The 20,540-nt window shown below is 33.6% G+C and overlaps 1 long non-coding RNA gene across 6 annotated transcripts in view; it reads left to right on the forward strand.

Annotated features, from left to right (window-relative positions):
- Positions 1–6,059: 6,059 nt before the first annotated feature.
- The window catches only part of LOC107992317 (uncharacterized), a 39,401-nt gene continuing 24,920 nt past the window's right edge, over positions 6,060–20,540 (forward strand). Inside the window, exons 1-7 of one of the 6 annotated variants that reach the window (XR_007819045.1) lie at positions 6,060–6,494; positions 6,878–7,084; positions 7,330–7,450; positions 7,533–7,620; positions 8,132–8,204; positions 8,394–8,412; positions 9,093–9,367. This is a non-coding gene — a long non-coding RNA (uncharacterized LOC107992317). Of the gene's footprint in view, positions 6,495–6,877; positions 7,085–7,329; positions 7,451–7,532; positions 7,621–8,131; positions 8,205–8,393; positions 8,413–9,092; positions 9,368–20,540 lie in introns of those variants that run through there. The other 5 variants (XR_007819046.1, XR_007819042.1, XR_007819047.1 and 2 more) reach the window with 5 other exon arrangements.

Below are 20,540 nucleotides of genomic sequence, written 5' to 3' on the forward strand. Positions count from 1 at the left end.
CCAATGTACAAAATGAATGAATACATTCCATTGAAATGTACAAAAATGGAAAGAATAGAAATGTTAATACAAGTTAGTGGAAGACGAGAATGGGATCTTCTTCACCCAACCTTAAGTTTCACTCGTTGGCTGACTGGAGAAGATGAAGAAAGACTTTACAGATGGTGGAAAGGCTACTTCTTCCCACCACTCTCTGAGGTTCAACCCATGTAGGCTGACCATGGGTCCATTTAGACCTGGGCCGGCCACAGACATTTGGCTCTTCACACAACCGACCTTATTCTTTTCTTGATGGTGATAGATTTATTTATATAGACAGATTTGTGTTGCAAATCTAATCTTCTGAACATGCCAGCATCGAAAGTTGTTTCTATGTTAAGTCATATCAACTTCAACTACCACTTTTGTCTTTTAGCGAACCTCTTCTCTTCTACTATTTGACCTTCTCGCATAGTCTTCGCGCAATTTCCTCTATGATTCGTTAGCTTCTTCTTTTGTTCTTAATCCTGCATTTAGACACTAAGAACAAGGTGAAACAGGTATAAAAGATTATGTAAAATGTATTTCCAAATATTTATGAATTTACAACATAAGCTACACGTTTTGACACATTTCTTATGCATTTTGATCTCATTAGTTTCTCTAACAGACTATAATAACTTGTATTTCTAGAAATTATCAACTACTTATTTCTCTTTTGCCTAATAATTTCTGCATTAAGACTTAAAACCATGATAAATAGACATAATACTCTTTTGACATTTATAATGCGTAATCATCTTATTTTATCTATTTCATTATGCATTTTCTTTCTTTTTCCTTAGTTGAGACTTCATTATTCTACCTAAAAGACCATAATACTAATATCATTCAATCATAACCAAGCTAAGTTCTCATAATTGATTAAATTTGAAATCTGGTACCATTTTCTCACATTTCTCACACAATTCACTTCACATCACCATCTTTATTTGTTTGTTTAACACATTTGGTTACTTCAATTCAAGTTTTCTCATTCATTATCGATTGCAAGTCTTTGGGTTTCAAGAAATAATCTAATAAGCTTCTTGTGGATTGTCTCTTGTCGAATTAAAAATTCTTTACGCAATAACACTACACGATATGCGATGATATGCGATAAGGACAAAGCTATGCGATTGATAGTTTTGAAAGTCCTATGCGGTAGAGTTATCGAATTTTATAAATTATGTTATATTGATCATGACTATACAGTAATACTAGTTATGCGAGATGTTAGAATATCTCATTGCATACGTTGACATCCTAGGCAGAATGGTCAAGCAAGATGAGATATAATAAATGGCATGATACTTATTACATAATTAAAGAATCAAACATTTTATTACCATTTTACAGTTACTTATCAACATAATCTTCCCATAAACTACAAACGGTTTCATAACTAAGGATTGCGCTTTGACCACTAGGCATTTTGATTAGTTGGCATTCTGTTCAATTGTCGAGGTGATCAATAGGCGACTTGATCAGATGAGATACTAGTATCTTACGCGAGATACAAGGCAAGGAAAAATACGTTTTATCTAGCCGATCTATCTAGACATTAAAGCTTCTCAACTTACTACTCCTTCTTGGTGAAGCACAACAACAATTTTAAGACGTTTACATTCTGCTTCGATGGCCGAACAATTCGAAGGTGATTTTACATCCTCTGACCTCAGTTGTTCTTTTCGCTTTGAAAGAGTACACTTCAAAAGATGGAAGCAAAGATGTTGTTCTTCCTCACTTTTAAGAAAGCCGTCGCTACATGTACCACTGAAAAACCAAAGGTTCCAAAAATTAAACCAACGGAGGAGCAAATTAATAATTTTACCGCGTGAACAGAGACAGACTTCATCGGTAAGAATTTAATTCTTAATGATCTTCCTAATGAGTTGTATGATTATTACAGTACCATGTCTGCAGCAAAAGAAGTATGGGACGTGTTACAGAAAAAGTATGAAACTAAGGAAGCGGGATCGAAAACGTATGCAGTAAGCCGATACGTGCGATATCAAATGATAGATGATAGATTCATGGAGGCTCAATCACATGAAATTCAAAAGATAGCACATGAAATTATCAACGAAGGTATGAGGCTTGACGATCAATTTCAAGTTGCAGTTATCATTGACAAATTGCCTCCTCTGTGGAAAGATTTCAAGAATACTCTAAGGCACAAAACCCAGGAGTTCTCGTTGGAAAGTCTCATCATGCGTCTAAGGATAGAGAAGGAGGCGAGAAAACATGATCAAAAGGAGGAAGTAAACGTAATTCATAGGAAAAAGTCTATCGTAGTTCTGAAGCTGGATCTGAAGTTTAAAGAGAACAAGATGAAACACGGATCCAATAAAGAGAACAACTTGCAGAAACCCCAGTCCAAAATTACGGTACAATTGGTTTGTTATAACAGCTGTAACAAAACTAGGCATATAGCTAGAATTTTTAGAAATGAGAATCGTCCTGTTGCGCTAGCAAACCTGGTAGAAGAAGATTTAGTAGCTATGATCACAGAAGTAAATGTGATCGGAGGGTCTGTACGTTGGTGGCTAGACACTGGTGCATCTCGCCACATCTGTCATGACCTTAAATTATTTAGAAAATATAATGAGACTAAGGATAAAAAAATCCTTTTGGGAGAACATCACACAACTAACGTGGCCGACGTTGGAGAAACACTTATGCTGAAGGAAGTTATACATACTCCTGAAATTCAAAAGAATTTGGTCTCCAAATATCTCCTCAACAAGGCTAGCTTCACACAAACCATAGGATCAGACTTGTTTACTTTAACTAGAAACATGTATTTGTGGGAAATGGTTACGCTACTGATGGGATGTTTAAATTGAATTTGGAAATGAATAAGAAATTATCTTCTACTTACATGTTGTCTACTTCTGATATTTGGCATGCTAGACTCTGTCATGTTAATAAAAGACTAATTGGCAACATGAGTAGGTTAAATCTTATTCCTAAGTTATCTTTGCATGAATTTAAGAAATGTGCATGTTGTAGTTAAGCTAAGATAACAAAGACTTCACATAAATATGTAACTAGGGTAATAAAGCCTGTTGAATTAATTCATTTCGATTTATGTGAATTCGATGGCATGTAAACTAGGAACAGTAAAGGGTATATTATAACCTTTAGAGATGATTCTTCTGAGACTACACTTTTATTTACCTACTTAAAAATAAAAGTAATGTCTTGAACATGTTCAAGATGTTAGTAACTGAAATAGAAAATCAATTTAACAATAGAATTAAGAGACATCATAGTGATAGAGGAACTTAATATGATTCAGTTGCTTTTGATGAGTTTACAACTCGAAAGGAATAATACAACGAAACATCAACTGCACACCTTATTCCCTTGAAATGAATGGAAATGCTGAAAGGAAGAATATAACTCTAACTAAGTTAGTAGTTGCTATCTTGCTTGAATCAAGAATAGCAACATCTTAGTAGCGTGAATTAATTAAAACAGTCAACTATGTCCTTAATAGGATTCCTAAATCAAACAGTAAAACTTCACCATACGAAGTCTTTATAAAACACAAAACTTGTCTTTTCTCAGAACATGGGTATGTCTAGCCTATGTTAAAATACCTGATCCAAAAAGAAGAAAACTAGCAATTAGAGCCTATAGATGTGTCTTTATAGGATACGCTAAAAACTATAAAGCCTATAAGTTCTATGACTTAGAGAACAATGTCATCGTAGCATCAAACGACGTTGATTTTTTCGAGGATAGATTTCCTTTTAAATCTAGAAATAGTGGGGTAGATTTCCCTTCTTTTTGTAAGCAAAATCGTCAGGTGAAAGAGTTTCTTATTCAAGTTATCCTATGTTGAATTTAACTACGTTGAATATCATCAATATCTAAGATAACCACAAACTATAAAACATTGGAAAATCTTTCTTTTCCTGCCAGGTGACTCCTTACATAACTCTTTTTTTTTTTTTTTTTTTTTTTTTGTTCTTTCTTTATGTAGATATAGGTCTTTTTTTTTCCTTATTTGATTTGGTAAAATCAGAAAGAAAATAAATTAAATAGGGATAAATTTGTTTAACTACAATGCACTAACAAATTTGGTAGAGATTTTGGGATAAGGAAAATAAGATCCGTTTAGTTACATTGTATTTTCTTTTGCTATTAATTTGGATGATTTTCGAAATTACATTCTTCTTCTTCTTCTTCTTCCTTCTTTTGGATAGAAGACGTCAGAAATAAGAAAAATATCATAAAGATTATGATAATTAAGAAAACAAATCTGAATAAGAAAACCAATAATGTCATATACATGAGAAAATAAAAAATCTGATATATTGGTAAATAATTTAATTGAATACATAAAATATTTTATGTATCGTAGTTATTGTATTTTAATACAAAGAAAGGTGAAGGAATTAAGAAAGACGAATGAAGGAATGCATATACTATAAATTTGTGTGTATCCACATATATAAAAAATAAAAAAGCAGAATACAGAAAAGAAAAAGTGTCTATCCTCAAGAAAGAAGAAGCCGAAAAGAATGTCCGGAGTTTCTTGGCCTCCATATCCTCCGTGTGTTAGTGGTACTTGTACCGACTCTGCATGTTGTACTTTAGGTCGAGGTGAGATTTTGTTTTATATTTTTAGATTTACTAGGTTGAATAAATATGTATTTAGTAGATCGTTTGAATTTTGTTTTCAAAATTTAATCATGTGAATGAGCAAATTTAAAAAACCAACATTTTATATTTTCAATAAACATTTAATAGAAGAGACAGTTTATTTTATAAATTCTAAAAAGGTGGTTGATACAGGTCAACGTAAATTTAGATGGCCGGAACTAAGGGGAAAAAATGGAGCAGATGCCAAGAACCAAATCAACAAAGACGCCCCTTTTGTGACGGTTGTTTTCATTAGACCGGGGCAGGTTGCACTGCCTAATTTTTGTTGCAATCGTGTTAACGTTGTGCTTGATCCAAGTGGAAAAGTCTCTAATATTCCTTTCATCGGTTAAAAATTTGATGTTTTGATTGCAATTTAATACAAAAATATTACATTTTTGTACTAAAATGTTTAACCACACATTGTTGAACTTAAATAAAGTCTCTGCCTATTGACTATGAATAATCTCTCTCTTTGATTCATTTATGTCGTTACTTGTCTTACATTTGTAAATTATATGTGAAAACAAATTCTTAGACAGTATTTTAATAATCATCTGACATATGAAGCTAAATATGCTTCTTGTGAATTGACTTGAACTTGCAATGGTTTCATCACCTATTTTAACATCCCCCTAAACGAGGGGCGATAGCAGCTAAACATAGTTCGGATCAAAGCTAGGAAAATTGAGTATGAATGAGAGGCTTCATAAGACAATCAACCAACTATCACTACAACAAATCTGGCCTTTAATGTCGGGTGGAAAAAATGAAAAATGGGCTCTAATGTCGGTTTTCAAAAGGCGGACGTTTAATGTCGGTTTTAAACCGACATTAAAGCCCCTTTGTAATTTTTTATTTTTTTTAATTTGGTAAAAAATCAAGTTTTCTCTCTCTTACTTTACCTTTTTTTTTTCCTTAAAAATTTCTATATAAAGTCTCCTCCTCTCTTCTTCCTCCTTTGAAATCTTCTAACCCTAATCAAAATTTCTTGCTTTCATTTCCTATCATCGTAGATTCTTTTTTCCATCAACACTTCAAAGATTTACTATTTGAAGATTTGAAGATTTCTTGCTTCTTCTTTCAAGGTTTCACTTCTTCAACTTTTCTTTCCAACCTCTTTCCTCTTCAACTTTATGTAAAAAAATTTTGTATGCATTGTCTTCTTGTTTTCTGTGGATTTGGTTGGAATTGTGGTTTTAACTTTGATTGTTTAAACTATCGGAGCTATAGCTAAACGATGTTAATTCGATCTTCAAATTTGTATCATTCTCACTTTATCTGGCTGTAAACAGGATCTTCGTTGTTGATTAATGATTCTCTTCGTTTTGTTTGTATTCGCTGTGTGTGGTTACGGAAATGACAGGTTGAAGTTACGATTGTTGATGTTTCTACAAGTCATCAGATTGGGATCGACAGTTTGGATGATTTTTTCTTCGTGTCGAGGGAGGAAGTTCTCTCTTGCTATAATCTCACTGGAAATGATCTTCCCGATGATCGAGGAAAAGCAATTTCGATAATGAGTAAAGCACTTGAATCTTATCTTAGTAAAGCCAAGGAGGATGGGATTATTGCTGGAGTTATAGGACTTGGAGGCAGTGGAGGGACGTCTCTGATATCCTTTGCGTTGAGACGTTGAAAGATTCTTGTGATTCCAATGGAAAACAACAGTGGGTTTAACAATGTTTGGGGTTACGACTCCCTGTGTCAATGCTGTTAAAGAAATATTGCTTACAGAAGGATACAAAATCCTTGTTTTTCATGCTACTGGGGTTGGGGGGAAGGCAATGGAATCTCTGGTCAAAGAGGGATTTATACAGGTGCTTTTATGAAGAGAATTATTTTATTTTAAGTAGCTTCATGATAAAATCTGTAAGTTCACTGCCAAATAGGATTTATACAGGATTTATACATGCTTCATAATGCATGTTGACTTGTTGAATTGTTTTATGTATTATTGAAAAGATAAATATATTTTTTGTGAAAGAAATAAGTTTGTTGTTTTCTAAATCATTTCAACTCGAACATGTTACCTGTACTCTCTCAAAAAATATTTTCTGTCTTATCAGTGAATGAAAAAAAACCATGAGGGTCAGTAATCCCATCCTATCCCCCCAATTGGAGATAACTTGATCATTAACAGGTTTCTTTATTTTCTATCTTAATTTTTTATGGTTGAACGTTTCCTTTCTGTATCGCATAGGGAGTCTTGGACATCACCACCACAGAGGTCGCAGACTACTTAATTGGAGGTGTCATGGCTTGTGACAGTACCCGCTTTGATGCCATTATAGAGAAGAGGATCCCATTAGTTCTAAGTGTAGGAGCAGTGGATATGGTGAACTTTGGATCCAAAGATACAATACCCTCAAATTTTCACGGAAGGAATATATATGAACATAATAAATAGGTGATTCTTATATGAGGCTCTGTTTTGTTTGTTTCTTGGCAATTTATTTCATTGACTTTTGACATTGTAATATCTCAAATTAACTATTTGTCTCTCTTGTTCAATTTAGGACAGTAAGTTATCATCCACTATTCTTTATGATCAGATTTGTTAAAGTTTTTCATACCTGTCTCCATGCTGGCTGGAAATAGTTTGTTTATGTTTCTCTTCATTCATACTAAACAAGAAAACTGATAACTTTTCAGGTTTCTCTAATGCGAACTACGGTGGAGGAATGGTACTCACAAAATTTTAGAGCTATTATTATTGATTTTGATAGAATGCTGGTCTTGCAAGAAATCAAGGAGCGAAGAGGCAAGAATCATGGTAGGATCTCCAAGAACAATACTAACAATGGTCTGAATGAAAACCTTGAGGATTTTCCAATACTTATTCCTACTTGTGCCAGATATGTAGGTGATCTTGTACATTGCTTCTAAATCAGAACCTTCCATTCTCTGTACTTGCTTCGTGGCTTGACAACCTTGATCATACTTGTGAGTGCATCTATAATAGCTCCTGTTTTGTTCATTCTTTCCACATTAGTATCAATGTTTGAATGCTAAATTATAAGTAGTTTTTGTTAAATCTGTCAACATTTTAATTTTATGTTTACTATCTTTAGGATAGTTGGCGCATTTTTAGTTTATTACCCCTAAAATTGAATGTTTTATTTAACAATACATTATACTTTTTGACCATTGCCAATTTTTTTTTTTACTATCTATTTGAACATGTTTGACACTGATTTTCTAATAGGTCAATTTTTATAACCAAGAGCCGAGTCTGTGATCATGGAGTAGAACCTTTTGAACTGACATTCTAGAAACGAAAAACTTAAATCTAATGTCTTTGCCTGCAATTTGTGACTGAGTGTTTACTGACTTGGTCTTAGGATGAACTGTTTGAGTTTCAATAATTAAATGAAAAGAGTTGTTTTTCATTAATTAGATGCATGTTGACAAGTTAATTTTGTGGATTTTCATTGTTATTATGGTTGAATGATAGGATTCAAGGTCAAAGAGACTTCAAAGTTAGGACCTCGCCCAGAGAAGCCTATTGAGATATATGAGTTTGAGAGGTACATTGCTTGCTCTGTACTATGAGGTTGCACAGTGAAGTCTAGTATTTGTGTTCCAAAGCCTAGACTGACTTCATCTTTTTTGTTGAAATTTTCATGTGTTGTGAACTTACTATGATTGACATAGACTAACTTCAATCTTTCTTTTTATTACCATGTAAATTCATGGATTGTCATCAACGGATATAGTTGTCCATTTTGTCGGAAGGTAATTTTTCCCCAAAAAACTTTATCAAATGAAGGTTCTTGCATCTCCATTGTTTTTCATTGGTTCCTTTGCATAGTTATCACTAAACTCCTGATGGTTGAGGTCTTTTTAGAATATTATTTCACTTGCCACACATGATGATCCAGGCACATCACACATGTGAATGTTGTCTAGTTGGTGTCAATAGTTTCAATCTTGTGATGACCCCTTTGATGCCTTGCATACAAAACAAGAACTTGTCTCAAATGTTGAAAAGACTACTGGCTAACTTATCTAATATAGATCAGATTTGAAAGTAAAGTATCAAAGATCAAAAAGGTAATATAAGAGACGGATCACTTTTTTGACTCTTTGAGTCTGATCACAAAGTTAGTTTCTACAATGTTAATTATTAACGATCCAATCATCATGTGCTTTCAACTATTGCAATAGGACAACTCTTCCTATTATTATCGTAACAATATGTTTTCTTTTATGCTTTACATGTTCATGAAAAGATTCCTTGTTTTGTTGTGACCATTTATATGGGGTTGTTTTGAGAAATGGCAGGTCCACATCGACGAGATGTTAATGAGAAGAGAGATTGTTTGTTCTGATATTTTGATATTTTGATATTTCTACTAGCAACTAGGTCATAACATTGTTACTTATCAATTCAACCATCTTAATGTCTTTTACAGGGAGTTATCACTAAACAAATGACTGCAATAGAAGAAATGGTTGCAAGTGAGTACAATTAGCCAGACCCTCATCTTTGTGACAAGATCTTGAAGTTGGTCATTTGTGAAGCGTTCTACTTTGCTATTAGTTGCAGTTTTAGTTATTGCTCTCTCAATATATTCTTTTTCTTTCTTTCTTTCTTTTTTTCCAAAGGATGATCAGTGTAATAATTAAGCTTCATAATTTCTGTGTTTGGATCCAAGTTGTATATAAATGTCACATTATTAAGATTTCATTTTGTATATGTACAAGTAAAAGATTTCATTTTAACTATTTGGTATCATACAAAATGGACAATAATGCAAGGATTTAATAAAAATAAATTTGAAAAAACAACATTAAAGACAGCTTTAATGTCGGTTAAAAAAAATTAAAGACATCTTTAATGTCGTGGAAAAACGACATTAAAGATGTATCATAAGTGACATTAACGACATATTTAATGTCGGTTATCCACCGACATTAAAGATGAACCGACATTAAAGGCCTTCAATAACACCTTCAAAGATGTCGGTTTATAACCGACATTGAAGGGCTTTAATGTCGGTTTATAACCGACATTAAAGATGTCTTTAATGTCGGTTATAAACCGACATTGAAGCCCAACCGACATTAAAGCCCTTTAATAACGCTCGCAAAGATGTCGGTCGCCAAGCGACATTAAAGGCCTTTAATGTCGGTTTTAAACCGACATTAAAGGCCAAATTTCTTGTAGTGTATTCCATCGTAGAAACATATCAAACTACCAAACATTTGCTGAGAACATGATCTCTAACAAAATGAACATCTAATTTGATTTGCTTGGTTCGAGCATAAAAATGAGGTTAGAGGCAATGTAACGCCCCCAAAATTTTGAGGTAATTTCTCAACATTTTTATCCTAAGTTATTAAGATTTTATTTGGTTGGGTGTTGTGTTATTTGATTTTGGTAAGAAAGAGAAAAATTGATTTTGTAAAAGAGAAAAGAAAAGGGAGAAAGATAATATTAATAATAATAATATAATTATATATTATTATATATTGAAAAACGGTGTGAAATAATCAAATAAACCTTTAGTTAATTCTAAAGTATTTAACTGTTGAAAGAGCTAGAGGGACAACAGAAGAAAATAACACATAAAACTTTGGTAACTTAGTTCGGCAAATATCACCTATCTCTGGAAAGCTGCGCATAACTCAGATGATTAATATTATTTAGATTCACAATAGTAAATATACATTCATACAACAAGTGGTTTTTACTCAAATATATGACTATCTTATAATACTTAATAACTTATGTATTCAAGCTCCTCTTGAACATATGAGTGAATTTACTCGATGATGTCTTCATGCTCCCTTTGAGTTTAAGGTGACCTATTGATCACTACTTCATCTTTCACATTACTCCTCATTGAGTTCATCACAGTTCAACATGTTGATACCATAGATAATAAGTCGCACTACCTTCTTTTTGCTTGTAGCTTCGGTGACAGTAAATTCGACTCATCTTCTGTAATTGCTTTCTGCGTTATTAGCCGTACCAAACCTTACAATTTCTGTAGTATATAAATATATTTCTTCAAGAATAATCTCAAAAAGATATTGATTTATTTAAAATAAAGAAAGATCATTTATCTTTTTGGAATTAAATAACTCATTAATAAAAGATAATCTCATAAAATCTTTTTGACAAAATCCCAACAAACTCCCCCTTTTGTCAAAAAAGAGGACATTTTTTTTTTCAAGTTCAAGTCAACGCTTCTTAGTGACTTCTCATGGTGCAACGATCATCAAATAGCCATATTCAACCTCATAACAGCACATCAGATCAACACATTCATCAACAGATTAGCCATACAATACTGAAGATCAATATTTCATTTCTCTAATTCGTATCCATCACAACAGAAGCAAAAAAAGAAAAAAAAAACAATAAACATCATACGATTATATAACCTCGTATGATCCCCTTACAATCTTAAAAAAAAAAACTTCAAAAAGAAACTTTAAAACAACATCAAAACTGCATAGCTTTAGCACTAACAAAAACAACAACCAACTACAACTACTCCTCTAGCTCTACTTCTCCCCTTTTGAACAGAAAAGAAATACTACTCCTGCTTTTGAGCACCAGTGCTAGAGGAGGGAATTAGTATCTTAAAATGATGGACAAGCGAATCAATCTCCAAATGCCAATCAGTGAGCAAGTTTATAGATGTAGAGAGAGCTCGAGACTCAGCTGTAAGTGTATTTATAATTCTGGAGGCTAAGTCTTGATGAACAAAAAACCCTTCAGCACTCTCATCTACATCTTCTATGTCAAACATATAGGGGTTCCTCGAAGGTCCCATATCATGTTCTATGTCAAGAACATGACTTCCCTAAAAAAATCTATAACTTAAGGACAAATTCTTCGGGTCAGGCCCAGGAGCATCAATTGGAGTTAGAACCTCATCATTTAAATGTATCAGTAAACTCGAGAAAAACGGGGCAAACATATAGGAATTTTGACTTCAAATGTTTTCACATGTCTTAGAAGCTAATTGTATATAAAAAGTCCAGCATCCACAATCTCATCATTGCATATTTGATAAAGAAAAGTTCCTAAAGCAACAGAAACACTGGAAGCATGTGAAAAGGGAGACCAGTTAGCAATGCCAATTTTATGAAGAATGGCATATTTTACACTAATAGACACAGTTGGAATTCCATTCACAGGCCAAACAAATAACGTTCCTCCAGATAGTACAAAAGCTAAGACTTCATTAGATGGATGTGAAGGAGTAGAGTTAGATTCCACAGTGTTACCCAAGAACCCATTAATTATAGTAGAAGAAATTTTGAACTTCAAACCTCGAATGTGCACTATTTGATAATCAAGACTATTTAGATTGTTGAAATCAGTAAGCAAGTTGATAATAAATTCCTTGATCAGCTAAGGATAGAATGACCCAACATTTGAAATTGTTTTGGACAGTCCTACCTTAACAATTAGGTCCATCTCACTTAAACAAGAATGGTGCTTATCAAATACAATACGCCTCTATACTACATATTTCCATCTTTGCACTCTCTCTTCGAGTTGAAACGAAATTCTATCAATGGGAACAGATGGAATATTCGGTAGAATCTTCTTCCTTCCAATTTTTGTAGTGATGTTTCGCCTATTTTGTTGAAATTTCTTTTCCTTTGATCTTGATTCACCTAGAGACTGTTGAGTCTCTTTTTGAGGAACATCCATATTTGGTTCAACATTGTCGGGTGCACAATTATTAGTAGGTTCAACATGAGCATCAACATTCGCATCAGGATTCTCATTAGCAGGATCAACAATGTTCTCACCCAAATTATTAGTAAAATCACCTATAGGATCAGGGTACGAAACTGAATGTTGATCGTCAGCTGAAGAACCAAACTAAACAGAAGACCTAACTAGTGGAGAATGCCCAGATTGACCAACTTCTTCACTTATAGAAGAAGGATGACCCCTACGTTGGAACAAAAACGTCTACAGAAGATGAGCTTTCGTCAGAATGAGTAAAGTTTATAGGAACATCAGCTACAAAGGCTCAACATTTGAAAATAACCCATTCTTCAACAACTTGGCTAGGGGAACATCTTCTCGCTCATCCGAATTCATCTCAGAAATAAGAGACTTAAATACACCTGGTGCAATTTCAACATCCTCAGTAGCATTATCAGTAATATGCTCACCATGCACAGAAACAAGAGAACTTTCAGAAATATTCACCTGAGACTTTTTCGATGGTAGTCGATAAGGTCTTTGAATGAGAATTCTTTTGAAACGACGACCCCTCATTCACACACCATGCATGTTGGTTTGAGAATCAGGAGCTTCATCAACTGCTTTGGACGAATGAGCTTGATAGTTCCCTTTTTGAGTATTCACCATTTTCGATTTTGAAAGGATAGCAATAGTCAAGACTTCAAGAATGTGTCCGTTGTATTTCTAAAGATGAATAATCTTCTTTGAAGCTCTGGAGTCTTAAAATACAAAAAACTTCCCACTTAAAAACGATGTGCCCATTATTAAAGCCTATTTCGGTGCTGACGTGCCTATTAATAGTGACCATAATTACTTTTCTTCACCTTTTCGAAAACAAATAATAAACTTAAATTCTACATACTCCTAAACCAGACCTCAAAAGCTCAAAAGAATTTACATCTAGTGGTTTAAGCATAGTGTTTTTTTTTTCTTCTATAAGCTCCCTGATAAAATGATGCCTTATGTCAATATGCTTTGTCTTGCTGTGCTGAATTGGATTTTTGGAGATATCAATAGCACTCAAATGATCACAATAAAGTTTCATAATACTCTGTTGAATATCATATTCCTATAACATTTGCTTCATCCACATAAGTTGAGTATACCCACTTCCTACTGCAATGTATTCTATCTCTACTAAAGAAAGTGACGTACAATTCTATTTTTTACTAAACCAGGAGATTAGATTATTTCCTAGAAAGAAGCATCCTCTAAAGGTGCTTTTCCTATCATCTGAGCATCCAGCCCAATTGGCATCATAATATCCAACAAGAATGAAATTTGTATCATAAGAATATAGAACTCTAAATTCACTTGTTTCATGAACATATTTGATTATTGTTTTGACTGCAGCTAAATGTGAAACACGAGGATCATATTGAAACCGAGCATATACCAACAACATAAGCAATATCAGATCTGCTAGCTATTAAATAAAGTAGACTCCCTATCATGCATATCTATAATTTATGATCTACAGACTCCCCAGTAATTTCCTTAGTGATTTTAACATGTGTAGCAGCTGGAGTCCTCTTTTGCTAGGATTTTTCAAGACCAAATTTCTTAACTAAATTTTTGGCATATTTCTCTTGAGTAATAAAGATGCCCTCTTTTTTTTTTTTACTTGATCCGAAGACCCAAAAAATAAGATAGCTCACCAACCATACTCATATCGAATTCTGATTACATGATATCAATAAATTTTTTAACAAGTTTGTTAGGAAAACCTCTTAATATAATATCATCTACATAAATTTGCGGTGCTTGCTTTAAACCATATAGAGCTTTATTTAGTTTATATACATGTTGCAGATACACAGAATCAATAAAAACCCTTAGGTTGAGCTACATAAACTTCTTCGTTCAAATACCCATTACGAAAGGCACTCTTGACATCCATCTGATACAGTTTGAACTTTCGAATGCATGATATGCTAAGTAACAAGCATATAGCTTCAAGTCTAGCTACAAGTGCAAAGGTTTCATCAAAATCTACTCCTTCGACCTGCGAGTAACCTTAAGCCACCAATCGTTCCTTGTTTCTTGTTACATGTCCCTTCTAATATGTTTTATTTTTAAATATCCACTTAGTTCCTATAATATTTGCTCCCTCAGGTTTAGGAAACAAGGTCCACACATTGTTTCGTTTGAACTACAGTAATTCTTCTTGCATCACATTTATCCAGAATTCATTTTTAAGAGCTTCATTTAGGAGATGTAGGTCCAATAGATGAAGTATAGCAAATATCAGCAATCATCTTTGTATAATCAACCTTGTCCTTCTTTTTGATGGTAAACCCAGCTGAAGGATTTTCAATTATAGAACTGACGGATGATATTTTCAGATATGTGAAAATGGAATAAGTTCACTCTCCTTTGATGTACTTCCTTCTGAGTTGATTTTGAGCCATCTTTAAAGCTATTTACACTTGTATCAGCTATAGGAGCATCAGCAGCAGCTACTTCAAGTACCATGGTAACTTTAGGTGCTACTTCATCATCATCATCTATTCGTTTGTATGTCTGCTCATAGTCATTTACAACCACATTGATAGTCTCCATAACCACTGTGGTTCTATTATTGAATACTTTGTAAGCCCGTCTATTTTGAGAATAACCAAGAAAAATTCCCTCTTCTAATTTAGCATCCCATTTTCTATGGTACTCTCTGTCAGCAAGAATGTAGCAAGTACTACCAAAGACATGGAAATACATAACATTAGTTTTCCTACCCTTCCATAACTCATACAAAGTGACAGTTGTTCCAGAACGAGTAGTAATTATGTTGTGAATATGACAAGCAATATTAACAGCTTCAGCCCAAAAATGCAAAGGCAAAGATTTAACATGAATCATGACTCGAGCAATCTCTTGTAGGGTTCTGTATTTCCTCTATACTACACCATTCTACTGTGGAGTTAATGAAGCTGAGTATTACTGATGAATCCCTTCTGCTTCACAGAAATTATTTAATTCTTCATTTTCAAATTCTTTTCCATGATCACTCCCGATTCGAACAATATTCTTCCTTTGTTCATGCTGTAAACTCAAACATAAACTGATGCAAACTTTGGCAGTATCAAGTATTTCTTTCGAGAAATCTTATCCACATGAAGCGAGAGAAATCATCCACAACTATAAACACATACTTCTTCACTCTAACGCTCTCAGTTTCCATGGGACCCATAAGATCCATATGCAATAATTCTAAAACTCTGTTCGTGTAACACTGATTCATAATTTTGTGAGATGCTTTGATTTTCTTTCAAACTTAACAGTCACCACAAAAGAACTTGCTCTTTGAGTCAATGTTTTGAATTCCTATGTCAGCCTCATTTTTTACCGCTTTATCAATACACCTTAAGCTGGCATGTCCCAGTTTTCTGTGCCACAGTCAAGTTTGATCTTTTTTGATTGAGTGGCAAACATCAGAATTGTTGGATATCTAATGATAGCAGTTATCAGCTTGTCTACAGCTATGTATAAGAATTCTTTTATTTGCATCAATCACTACACAATTATCTTTCCTAAAATTTACAATGTAACCTTGGTCACAAAGTTGACTGACACTAATTAGATTTTCCTTGAGCCCTTCAACATATCAAACATCATTTAGATATGGTAGATTGTATTTCTCAATATTACCTTTTGCTATTCTTCTTCCTTTTGCGCCATCTCTAAAAGTAACATGTCCAGATGCACACTCTTTTAACTCAGAAAAGAAGGATCTGTTTTCAGTCATGTGTCTAGAACATCTACTTTCAAAATACCAAACATTAGTTGAAGCTTGAATTGTTGTAAAGGCAATATTACAATTTTCAGAGTTCTTGTCTTCCCATTCCTGATAACTTCTCTTGCCTTTTGATGAATTTGGCCTGTGCTTATGTGAATTATGTGTAGCTTTTTGAAATCGAAATCCATATCTTCAAAAAATAAAAAAATGGTTGGATATGACCCTTCTTACCATAGTAATGACATACCCAGTTACTTATTTTTGTAAAAGTGCTAATAGTTTTGTTTTAACAGGTAATTCAGCCTTGATGTTTACTGTAGCAGGAACAAATTTTATCCAGATGTCTAACCAATGTTCTTTTCAGATGAGTCAATGCCAAGACCATATCTGTTGGAACTGAACTGTCCTAAACTCAGTATTTAATCTAAATTTCCAGATCCTGAATTTAACATTTTTACAGATTACATAGTTTGATCATATTTAGTTTGAATCTCCCTTAATTTTAGCTTCAGTGAGGATATAATAGACAGTAGTCGTTCATTTTCATCCAAGAGGCCTTGTATCTTTTCATTCTGTATAGCTCTAACTTTTGAATCCTTTTTCCACTGAATTTTCAGCTGTTTAAAAGACAACTCATTATCACTCTCTTCTTTAGAATTTTCACTTTCATCTTCAGTCACAGAGTCAGTCTCAGTGATATTTACTATGAATGCATTTGTGCCACCATCATTTTCCTCACTATCATCGGTGTCTACATCAGACAATGTAACACGAAAATTCTTCTTTTTGCTTTCTTAGAAACGTAGGACATTCAGCCTGATAATGGTTAATCCTCTACACTCCCTACATTTGAAAATTCTACCTTCATCATCTCTTCTTCTAAAGTTAATTGAGTTCCTAGAGTTGGATCCAGTTGTATTCATATTTTTGAATTTCTTTACCACTTTAGAAAACTGTTTCGTCAGAAGAGCTATAAACTCATTTACATTTGCTACACTTGGTGATTTATTGTCAGTTGACTCTTCTTCATATACCGATTTAGAAGCAACACCTGTACCTTTTTTATTTTCTCTGTTTGATATGGTCATCTCAAACGTGAGAAGAGACCCAAACAATTCATCCAATTTTAGCTTAGTAATGTCATGTGCTTCCTCTATAGCTGTAACCTTCATGTCAATTTTTCCAGGCAGAGAAAGCAACATTTTTCGCACTATCTTGGATTCAGAAATCTTTTCTCCAAGGTTGAATGATCCATTAGCTATTTCCAGAACTCTCTCATTATATTCAGCTACAGACTCATCCTTGGACATTTTTAAAGCTTTAAATTTTGAGGTTACCAACTGTAATCTGGATATTTTAACTTTTGTAGTGCCATCATATGAAACCTTCAATGTTTTCCATGCTTCTTTGGCCGAGCTACAAGAGAATTAATTTAAACACATTTAAATCAATACCATTAAAGATAATATTAATGGCTCTAGAATTTTCTAGAGAGGCTTGTTCTTCAGCATCAGTCCAGTCAACTTTAGATTTAGGAACTGAATTACCATCTACGGTGATCATTGGTGGTTCCTATCCAGCTCTCTAAGCCCTTCCATCAAGAGTTTTGAGAAACGAGATCATGCGGGGGTTTCTAGTGAATAATTTTTGCCATCAAGTATAGGAGGACGGAAGATTAAAGGACCTTCCCTAATTATCTCCACGGATTAGCAATCGACTATGATACCAATTACAAAACGGTGTGAGATAATCAAATAAACATTTAATTAATTCTAAAGTATTTAACTGTTGTAATAGCTAGAGGGATAGCAGAAGAAAATAACATAATGAACTTTGGTAACCCAGTTCGGCAAATATCACTTACGTCTATGGAGCTGCGCACAACTTAGATGAGTAATATATATTCATACAGCAAGTGGTTTCCACTCAAATATATGACTATCTTAAAACACTTAATAATTTAAGTATTCAGGCTCTTGCTGAACATATGAGTGAATCTACTCGATGATGTCTTCATGCTCCCCCTAAGTTTAAGGTAACCTCTTGATCACTACTTCATCTTTCACATTGCTCGTCATTGAGTTCATCATAGATCAACATGTTGATACTATAGATAATAAGTCACACTACCTTCTTTTTACTTGTAGCTTCGGCGATAATAAACTCGACTAATCTTCTGCAATTGCTTTCTACGTCATTAGCCATATCGAACCCCACAAGTTCCGTAGTATATAAATATATTTCTTCACAAATAATCTCAAAAAACTATTGATACAAGATTCCTAAAATAAATGAAGATCTTTTATCTTTTTGGAATTAAATAACTCATTAATATCTTTTTGAAATTAAACCACTCATCTACTTACTCTAAAGTCGGAAAGGAGTGAATTCCATCTTGTGTGATTATGTTCCCAACTCTCCACTCGGTCTTGTCCCCAAAATGATAAGCATATTGGGCTGACAATCTGACTACTCTCACCCATACAAATCAAAGGACAATCCCTTGCGAACTAGAGTTCATAATACACTCAGGATTAAGACTAAGTTACCTAAGTCATCCTAATGAAATAGAAACCTAACTAGTTAACGGAGTTACATTTAGTGGTTACTATTTCATAGTCAAGTCTTATGCAAACTCATTGCTAGGATATCCTCATTCGCATGTCACCTACATGAACGCATTAGATCATTGCGTTTGTATCAAATATAAAGTGAGTCGTATCTATATCGTTACCAAAATAAGGTACCTAGTCTTATCTCTATACTATAGACCCTTTAAGTTGCATCTTGAATGTTGATCCCTATATGTCTCTGTGTACTATTCAAGACTCATCAAACTTATGAAACATCCTTGGGTCTCCTTTTTCCAATCGAGTTCTTCTTCTAGCCGAGCTGCCAAGCTTTATTCTACTTTTTTTCAGCTGTTTTGATCCACCTTGGGTAAGTTTTGAATGGAGTTTTGATGGGTTTTGGTTATATGCATCAAATGATAATGTTTAATTTTGTTTATAATTGGAGTTTTTCCTTGAAAGTTATTCAATTGACTAACTTTGGAAACTTCAGGGGTGTTTGGGGTGTGGAGTGGATTATTATAATTTGTGGGTTATTATAATCTGTGTTTGGGGTGCAGATTATTATAGTCTGGGTTATTATAATCTGTTTTTGGGGTGCAGATTATAATAATCTGGGTTATTATAATCTGTGTTTGGGGTGCAGGTTATTATAGTCTATTTATTATAATCTGTGTTTGAGGTGCAAATTATTATAGTCTATGTTATTATAATCTGTGTTTGGGGTGTAGATTATTATAATCTAGGGAATATTAAAAGTGTTTTTTTCAATATTCTTATTTGCAATACACATTTTTTTCCAAAATTATTTTATTCAATCTTGTTAATTACAGTTCGTTTAATAAATTTATCTATAATCTCCCTAATGTAATTTTCTCATTTGTTTAGGTGTTCGTGTTTGAAATTTCCTTACAAATCGTCGACAAATTTCAAAGAGATTAATCCAACAAAATTAAATTCCTCCACAATATGTTCTTAGTGAAATATAAATATATAAAGTTCCATAACACTTGTAATTAAAACTTAGATCAATACAAACCAAGTACATGAGTTCATAAAATAAAAGTACAAAGTCATAAAATAGTTAATTGGTCAAACCCTAATTTTACAAGAGAATATTGCAATACTCCAATTTAAGTTATGTTGGAATCGACTAGAATCCTTCAATAGCCTCCACACTACGAAATAGGATTTGCATAACCTTTGCCTATCTCAACTTTGTATTTCAAGGATATCTTGTAGCTGTTTCACAACTTCAGCATGTAATTCGACCTCTATTGCACGCTTCTCTTTTAGCCAATTTGCAATTGCCTTTAATTGATCATTTCCAAATTCTAATGCACTCCTCATCATCTCTACTGTTTCAGAATGTTCACTACCTCGTTTCCTCTTACTTCCACTTGAACATTTTTTTCTCTCACTTGCTTGACCTGCACGTATTCCAAAGATCTCATCTGGTGACATATGCTCTCCTTGGCTATACATCATCGGGATGTCTTGATCATGTGAATCACCGAGTGGAACGTCGTCATTAAACATGTTTGGGACATTAGATCCTATATCAGCAAAGGTCTCTGAACGCGCTTTTGTTACCCGATCTTTGATCTTTGTCGAAGACATAGGACAAATCATCATAATATGGAAATGATTTGTATAGAAGGTCTTTGGCTGCAGGATGACTCTGTAGAAACGTAATTTAGACAGATTAGTTGACGATTGTGATTATAAAAAGTATGTACAATTGTATTATGAAATTAATACCTTTACCCAACTATCAAACAAATCTCGTTCTGCGATGATGCAATGGAATTCTTCATTCCATCTAAAGTCACTACAT

Source organism: Cucumis melo, chromosome 2, assembly GCF_025177605.1.
Source record: "Cucumis melo cultivar AY chromosome 2, USDA_Cmelo_AY_1.0, whole genome shotgun sequence".
Taxonomy (NCBI): domain Eukaryota; kingdom Viridiplantae; phylum Streptophyta; class Magnoliopsida; order Cucurbitales; family Cucurbitaceae; genus Cucumis; species Cucumis melo.